Source organism: Octopus bimaculoides, chromosome 1, assembly GCF_001194135.2.
Source record: "Octopus bimaculoides isolate UCB-OBI-ISO-001 chromosome 1, ASM119413v2, whole genome shotgun sequence".
NCBI classification, from domain to species: domain Eukaryota; kingdom Metazoa; phylum Mollusca; class Cephalopoda; order Octopoda; family Octopodidae; genus Octopus; species Octopus bimaculoides.
Window position 1 is genome coordinate 107,041,152 of NC_068981.1, and position 9,186 is coordinate 107,050,337.

At 36.2% G+C, this 9,186-nt stretch overlaps 1 protein-coding gene across 14 annotated transcripts in view; it reads left to right on the plus strand.

Annotated features, from left to right (window-relative positions):
- LOC106872289 (polypeptide N-acetylgalactosaminyltransferase 1) overlaps window positions 1-9,186 on the plus strand; it is a 527,244-nt gene that overhangs the window by 380,007 nt on the left and 138,051 nt on the right. The window lies entirely within an intron of this gene.

Here is a 9,186-nt window from a genome sequence, read left to right on the forward strand (position 1 = left end):
CACAATACAGTTGGAAAACAGCTAACTGTATTGTAGATTGCAGAACAATAAAATGGAAAATATTGTGGCTACAGCAGGAATGTTTTGAGAGAACAGATAAGGGCACTAACAAATGCAAGCAGTGACAGCACTGTAAAGTAATGAAATGTTCTGGTAATATGCTGTAATGAATTCAACTCTTGTTATAGATTAAAATGGCTTACTGCATGAAGACAAAATCTTTAGTGATTTCTTTATGATTCAACATGTTTATGGATTCACCACCATTTTCACTACCATCTTGTAGTACTATTTTTAGTACTACATGATGGAAAAATTGTCAACTCTGACAGAGTTTGAAATATGGCAGCCAACGAGGCAACCTCTGTGCAGTCACTAAACTTTTCAGAAATAGCAGTCAGGTCACTCTCATACTTTACTATCTTAAATAAGGAAAGGATATGTTAAACCTTTAGCATTTAAACCAGCCATATCTGGCCAAAATAATCCACCTCTTTTATCTTCAAACTGGCCAGCTCTGACCTCTCATACTTACCCTATGATATTATTCTAAAAATAAATAATCATGTCATTGAAATCTTAAAGTTTTAAGGCAATGCACGACTAATTGATATCAGTGTGAGTAAATAAACATTACACTTGACAGAGAAATTTGAATGCTAAAGGGTTTAATTTTACATATCCGTAAAAAGATAGTACATTTACAAATGAAATGCCTTTAGTTATAGGCTTGCTTGATAAGGGTTGCCCTTGAACTAAACAACAGGAGAGACCATGTAAATTTTTATTAAAAAATCATCTATTCAGAATCTACTTATCTTTTTCTTATCTCCATTACACAACTGATGATAATATTTACACGATCACCATATTTTGACTTCAATTCAAAGTGTTATCACTGACCATTCTGAAGTTCTGTATGAACTCTTCCCCAGAAACAAGGGTAGAATTTTTAGTGGTTCCTTCTATGATGTAATAGGTTTTGGAACTCTTCATAAGTTTTACTCAAAACATATCTATTGAAAATAAATGGTGGGCACGATATCCATAACAGTACAGTCGTGGTGATGTAAAGTAGTTAATAGAAAGAATTCTGGACCCAACTCTTCAGCAAAGAATTAGATTGATAGCTTTTCAATTAAATGCAGTATTGTGACATTTGTAGACATCCATTATGTCAGCTAAAGGATTCTTTTATTATCTAACAGCTTTACAATCTAGTCTGTCTCGTGCATCAGTATTCTGCTTTGACTGCAGTGTGAAATTTCCAGTGTACTAAAGTATTCCTGCTTTCACATGGAGTACAGACAGTTTACTGCATAATCTACTTTTGGCACTTATAAAATTTCCTCATTTTCAGTATCCTCATTCAATGTCCCTTTTATCATGCTGACATGGGCTAGATGGTTTGACAAGAACAGACAAATGAGCAAGAGGGCTCTGCCATGTTCTATGTCTGCTTTGCCATGCAGTTTACACTGAGTACACTGTATGGAATTTCTACCCTCATCTTGTCTACATATGGAACAGGGTTATTTACCCAGAGATTAGTGTTCTGTCTGTTTTCCTGTTAATTAGAACTGTAGTCTTTGCTAAGTTAACCTTAAAACCCTTTGATTCCAGGTTTTGCTTCCATACTTGGAATTTAATTCTGATTCTTCTACTCGTTCAATTATAATAACAAGGTCATAAGTGTAGAGGAGTTCCCATGCACAACCAGTATTAAATTCCTCTGTTATGGCCTGGTGGAGTATTATAAATGGGAGGGGACTGATAAGTGAACCTTGACAAATTCCTACCTGCACACTAAATTCACTACTGTACTCATTGTTAACTCTCACTTTGCTAGCAGCATCTCTGTACATGGCTTGAACAGCTCTCACTAGCTTTAGCAGCCACCACCAAATAGGGAAATCAAGACACCTTGTCAGAGGCTCTCCCCAGATCAACAAATGATAAGTACAGTGGTTTATCTTTTGCTAAATACTTCTCCTGTACCTTCCTGCACAACTTGATTAACTATCAAGTGACTGGGCTAAATACTACACCACCAGATATTTTAAGCATTTCAGAGGTAATTCTTGATGAACCAGGGGTTTTCTCAATCTCATTTTCTTCATTACTTTATCTATAACACCGTTATCAACACAAATGGCCGAACCCCCTGTTGAAATCACATTAGGAAGCCTCTCATTTCCATACATTCGCCACATTTAATAACCTTTCATAACACTTCCATACTTTCTTCTTTTCAGAATCACTAAATGCAAGCATGCCATCACCCTTCTGCATACATTTCTCTCCCACATCTTGATTTTCTTTGGTACACTGCCTCCACTAAGCAACAATAACTCCTTAGCTGGTTGGTTTGTTAAGGCTGACTTTGCTCTCTTCGAAGATCTTTGTTCCAATAGAACAAAGTGTTTTCCCATTACAAACCTTGACTGTACATGAAGGTACCCAAACGTTCTCTGTGGGACAAGCCTATTGTAGTTCAAGTTTCTGCCACTAGAAGCCACTTGATGTGACCCTCAGGCATCAGTCTGCCAATCAGCATCGTCGGATATAGTCCTACAGCCATGAGGTGCATTTTGATGGCTGAAGCGAAAGAACAGCATGCTTCCATGAAATTCTGTTTTCTGCTGAAGAAAACAGTGGTTGAAACAGTTGTCATGCTTCAAACAACTTATAAGGATGCTGCCATGAGTAAAAGACACAAGTTTACAAGTGGTTTTCATGCTTTACAAATGATCACTTGTCGCTTGAAGACCAACCTCATTCAGAGTAACCGTCGACCTCCTGAACAAATGGAAACATCATGAAAATTCATGAACTGATTGTGGAGGACCGTCGCTAAACAATTGATGAACTTGTTGATATAACTGTGTCCTAGAGCTCCTCCTAACAAATTTTAAGCAAGGGATTCCAAATGAAAAGAGTTGCAGTAAAATTTGTACCTTGCTTGCTCGTGGAAGATCAAAAGCAATCACAACTGAATGTGTGTTGTGAACTGAAAGAACAGTTGGAAGTTGATCCAGACCCTTTTTCAAAAGTCATCACTGGTACTATTTGCAGATGTGGAAGAGGTGAAGAAAAAATGATGAAGGCGTTAAAAGGCATCACTTCACATGAGTTCCAGGACTGCTTTGAATAGTGGAAAATGCATCTGGACTGATGCTGTGCTTCAAATGGAGAATACTTTGAAGGTGGTAAAAGTGTAAATATGTAAAACTAGGTGAATAAAATAATATCGCAAAATTCCGGTTTCTTTGGGGTACCTCCTCGTATTTATAGAAAAGCTTAAATGACAAATGTTATTAGAAATGTAGATTAAGGGAAAGAAAGTACAAAAATTCAGCCCTTAGTGGCAGTGACAGCAGTAGCATAAGGCTAAGAAAGGATATAATGAATTAAATGAGTCCTAGACTTAACTGGTACTTAGGTTATTGGCCCTGGAAGATTAAATGGCAAAATTGACCTCAGCTGGATTAAAATTTAGTATATAAATGAATATAACTAAATACTATTTCTGCCAGTTCACTGCATGAATAATGATTTCAAATTTTTGCCACAAGGGCAACTTGGAGGAGAGGATTAAGTCGATTACATCAACCCCAGTGCATAACTGATACTTATTTAATCAACCCCAAAAGAGTGAAAGGCAAAGTCAATCTTGACGGAATTTGAACTTAGAATGTAGCAGCAGACAAAATACCATTAAGCATTTTGCCTGGCATGCTAATGATTCTGCCAGCTCACTGCCTTAATAATAATAAGAATGATGATGATTCCACATCACAACACAAAGCCAAAGATTTGCAAATCAATTCATTCAACTGCAAAATTTGAATGTTGGTGATTTTATCAACTCCATAAGGATAGAAGGTAAAACTAGGCTCAGTGGGAGTTGAATTCAGAACATGGTGCAACATGCTTAAATACTATAAGGCATTGATTTAATCTGTTAATTTTAACTTTTCTACTCTAATATTGATTGTTTCTTTCAGAATGTTTGCCCATATAATATTCTATATTAGTCTACTTATCATGGTACATGTTTGTTATACTTCTAACAAGTTTAGCCATGAAAGAAAATTGAAGACTGTTTACGAAGCTCAGTAAATGTATGCATCAAAATAGAACATTTACATAACTTGGGGTTTCCATGGACCCACTCATATTAGCAAATACTGAACTTATTTATTAATAAATAATTATAGGCAATAACACCTTTCAAAAATGAGAATTAACATTACAGTGTTTGAGTAAAGGAGTGTTTAGGCAAATTTATTGTAATTGTTGTATAAAATACTGAATGAAATTTTGAGTCCATACCAATTAACCTTGTTACATCAAGAAAATTCATGCACCCTAAGCAAAAGAAAGTAAATTTTAAAGTGACTTTTGATTTTCACCACTGTAGGCCATAAAAGTGTGCCTGCTTTGAAGTCAGCATTATAGAAATTATGATCAGTGTCATGGATATATTCAGTGCTGTTTGATGCAAACTACCTCTGTTATTTCCTCTATAGAGCAGTTGCATAAACTGGTTGGCAAACTCTTTGTTTCTTTCTAGTCTAAATAGAACACATGCCCAAAAGTGACATATTAAATGTAACTTGTTGAAAGAAGGATTGCTACATTACTATAGAAGTAAAATGTGTAAACATCATTGTCATTTTTTACTATTGCATGCAAACAAAAATCATGCTTAGGAAACTCAAAGATGGTAGACTGGAGAAATCTGCAGCATTTCTGAACTTGGAAGAAGAGTTTAGTTAGGGGTGTTGGCATTAGAATCAACTCAACCAATGTAGGTCTCAAGGCAATAATCAGAGAGAATGCCTGACATCAAGATTAGTATTTGGTGGAGTCGGTGCTTTATGGAATGACATGAACAGTCAGTTTGTGGCTAGACTCACATGTTGCAAAAATTGATTCAGATTTAAAAGACAAGTTATAGGAGTGTCAATATTTTATCACTTGTACATCAGGAAGCTAATTTATCACAGAATGGAAATGCAGATTATAACCTGCCGATCTTTAACATCCCCTACACAAAAAACAGTTGATTTCAAAGCCAGAAGACTCATCAATATTACTGGCAATAAAAAGAAGCATTTTACAATGATAGTAGTCATTATTAGTGATAGAAAAATGCTGCCAGCCTAAAGCAATATTTCCAAAAGGAATACAGGCTTGTGTCCACAAGAAGAAGTTTGAAACAAAATTAAGTGAATAGATCAAAATGATGTGTAGAGATGTCAGATGCTGAAACAACTGTCCCTGCTGGTGTGGTGCATTTAGTTGCCATTAACACCTTAATGTGAAATGGCAACTGGAATTCTTAATGACTGATTTTGCCATCATTCTTGATGTGATAGCTAGTATTCTACAATCACTGGACATCAGTATTAGCAAGACAATCACTCGGCATATGCACAATATGGAACCAGTGACTGACAGATAGGCACAAGTCCATCACTCCAAAAGGTCACACTCCTCAATCAGAGCTTTTCCATAGTAATATGCATTGATGCACATTACTATAGATGTCTAGCAATGATTTCAAAGAATGCTGCATCATATTTGCACTGGATCATCATAAAGGTAGCATCCTTTTCAAGGAACAAATTGAAGCTGTGTTTGAGGACATCAAAAATACCCTACTCCACTGACAATATAAATGAAGATGTAAAGGCATACGTCTTTCACACAGACCACAGTGAAGTTGGCTTCCTCAGTTTCAGTGGTGAATCACCATTTGAAACATGAACTATTAAACTTTTGAACAGGAGCTATGTGCTTGCATAGAAAATAAGTAAATGTTTCAGTTTTAAATGAACTTGGTAAATGAATACTGAACAATTATCAATTTGCTGAATTGTGTTTAATCTCTTAATGTTGTTCCTTCGCATCGTTTTGTTATTGTTACTGCATTGTTAAAACTCATATGGGTACGCATTTGTTTAAGCATGAATTTCTTTTTAAAAAACCCTCTAAATTTTTCAAGAACTATTTTTTAAAATAAAAATCTCATCTCATCTAGGTCGACCCACAGGACACCCCTATTAGGGTTTTGGTTGCGCATACTATAGGAGTCACAGGGCGCTGCTCCATGTGGTCCCACAGTTTCCATCTAACTAGGAATATTAGGGTTTCAACCATTGTCTTGTATTCAAGATCCTCTGCATGACATCCTACTAGTTCAAAGCCAGGAATCTGATCTGTTAGGTCCTGCCAATAACTAAATCCATGCCCTGCTGCCGACGCTTCGATTTATTGTTGTTAAGGTTTTGTCTGTCTCCTACCCTTTGACCTGCCTGGCCTGGTAAAACCTGCCTGAAGATTTCTCTCCTTCCAACATAGCTTTCTGGGTCAATGGAGAGCACAGGTACTTCACCACAACAAGATACTTGTTGAATTGACCATTGACTACACAGTAGTTCTTCCGCCCTTTGATGGGTCTTATTTTTCGTCCCGCAGGGTGTCCAACAATCACCCTCCTCACCAAGCAAGCTTGATGGTGTTGCCAATTTAGTCTTCAACTTTCATGTTTTGAACTTAGACATTCAGCCAACATTTTTCTTAACTAAAAAAAAAAAAAGAAAGCAAGGTTTTGTTGTGTCTAGTGTGAGTTTGCTTTTTTAAAAAAATAAGAATCTTAGTAAATTGAAATAATTTTTTTTAATTTTCCAAAAGTGAAAACAAAGAAAAAAAATTTAACCACTCCAGCCATTATTTCATACACAATTTTGTGGGATATATATATATATATATATATATATATATATATATATATATATACACACACACAAATATATATATCAACATCATTGTGCATGGTTTCTGCAGCTAATACCCTTATTTGCACCAATCACTTTACAATATGTACTGAGTGCATTTTCCATACCACCAGTACTAGTGCGGTTGCTATGTAACTTGCAAGACTACAGTCCCCACCTCCTCTGGTGGGGTGGGGAGCTTCATACTAGGAGATGAGGGGAGTGAGTGAATGAAGCTAGAAAGAGATAAAAATAGCTATGATGAGGTGTTTAGGTGGATTTGCACAGTATAAGGTTTGTAGAAGTAAGTGCAGAGTAGGAGATGATTAACAGTGCAGAAAAAAGGGAAGTAGGTAGCAGAATAGTAATGATGATACAATTGACAACAGAAGGACAAGAGGGTGAAGATTTAGTTGGATACATTGCAAGAGTTGGGGGAAGAGAGAGAGAGAGAGGTGTAATACATGAGGAGAGTTGAGAAGGAGAGGTAATTTGGTGGTGCAGCAGTGGGGAGGATCAATATGATGTGGTGGGTAGAAAGAACAGTGACTGGATAAAGGATGAGTAACAAGTGAAATGGCTCCATGTAGTAAGAGATAAGAGGTACCAAAGTACCAGAGAAGAGCAGCAGTTAGATGATTGATAGTGGGAAGTGGCTTGAGGAGAAAGTAGGGGAAAAGGCCCAGTCATGCATATATACACACACACACACACACACACACACACACACACACACACACACACAGTACTTTCCAACTCAGTTTCATTGAAGTGAGTGGGTTTTTCTTCAGAACCATATTTGCCAGTTATCCCAGTATTTTGTTATCATCTCCATGAGGTTCAAGGTCCTGAGAGCAGCTTTCACCATTTCATCACATGACTTTCTGGGTTTCCCTCTTCCATAAACTTCATCCACATTAAGTGATCAGCACTTCTTTATACGGCTGTCCTCACATTTCCATAGTAGTCTCCATGCCAGTACTTTCTTGCACATCCACTTCCTCTCATGTCCAGTTTTTCTCTCAGTATATTTTCACTGTTGTTCATGTACACTTAGATTTCTCATCCAACAGGACATGCTAGATTCACTTCTTTACAGTTTTCTCAAATCCTCTGCAGTCAAGGCTTGTGTCTCACTACCATGCAGCATCACAATTGTAACACAAATGTCATACAATCTACCCTTCACACTGAAATAAAAGACCTTCCTTGCCTACAGTGGTTGTAGCTCTTTGTACTTTCTCCAGCCTGTTCTTACTCTGGCTACTACACTTTCAGAGCTCACACCTCCCTTGCTAATTAGATCCTCTAGGTATCAATAGATATCAATCACTTCTAGTGAGTCATCAAGGAATTTAAGAGAATCTATTTCTAGTGTGCTCATAGTATGTACTGCTCCACTGCATCTTTTGTGTTTCTATAGCTTACGTTGTGTATAGCATTTGGAGTTTATTCTTACTTCTTTAATGCATAACAACCAATGCCATTTCCCTGAATGAAGATACCAGGGTTTTCCTTATGAAAGATTTCATCTTTGTTAGGTAGCCTTAAAACCTCTTGATTCTGGGTTTAGCTTCATGCCTGGAACTTTCTTCTTAATACCAAATACAGATTCAGCTATGAAGTCTAAAACATCAGCATACTAGAGTTTTTATGGACATCCAGTTTTAAACTCATGTTATGGCCTGTAGGACTGTAATGAATAGGGGAGGACAGTCTCGATGGACTCCTGCCTTCACATTGCATTCATCACTGAAACTGTTGTTGACTTTCATTTTACTTGCTACATCTTTGTACATGGCTTGTATACACACAGAGACATATATATATATATATATATATATATATATATAAACACACACACACATACGTGCACACATTTTTATACAGACACACACACATAAATAAATAAATATACAGTATCTATTTTTAATACAAATTTCTGTCTAGATAAAAATTAGTTTCATTGCTATCAATGGCAGTTTTATTTTCTGATTATTTTATGTCAACAATACAGAAGCAAAATTTTACTGCATTTAGTCAGACAATGATCAATATGTTCTCTGTTGTGAGCAGCCATGTATGTCGACTATTGTAAACATTGTGTGTGTATATATCTGCACCAACAACAAAAAATCAGATCTTTAATGCTTACCTATGTAATGTAATGAACATTTAATATATTATCACTAACATAGAAAAAAAATGTAGCATTATTATTATCTTATAGATCAGTTTGTTTAGACAATAGATATAACATACTTTCAATCATTTGACCATGCCTTATCTGAGGAAAATGGGTAACATTTAGTTCTCATGCATAATGTGATTCCAGTAGGAATAGTTATTCCTTCTAACAGTTGTTTGTCAGAACTAAATAACCAACTGTGTTTTTTTTTTT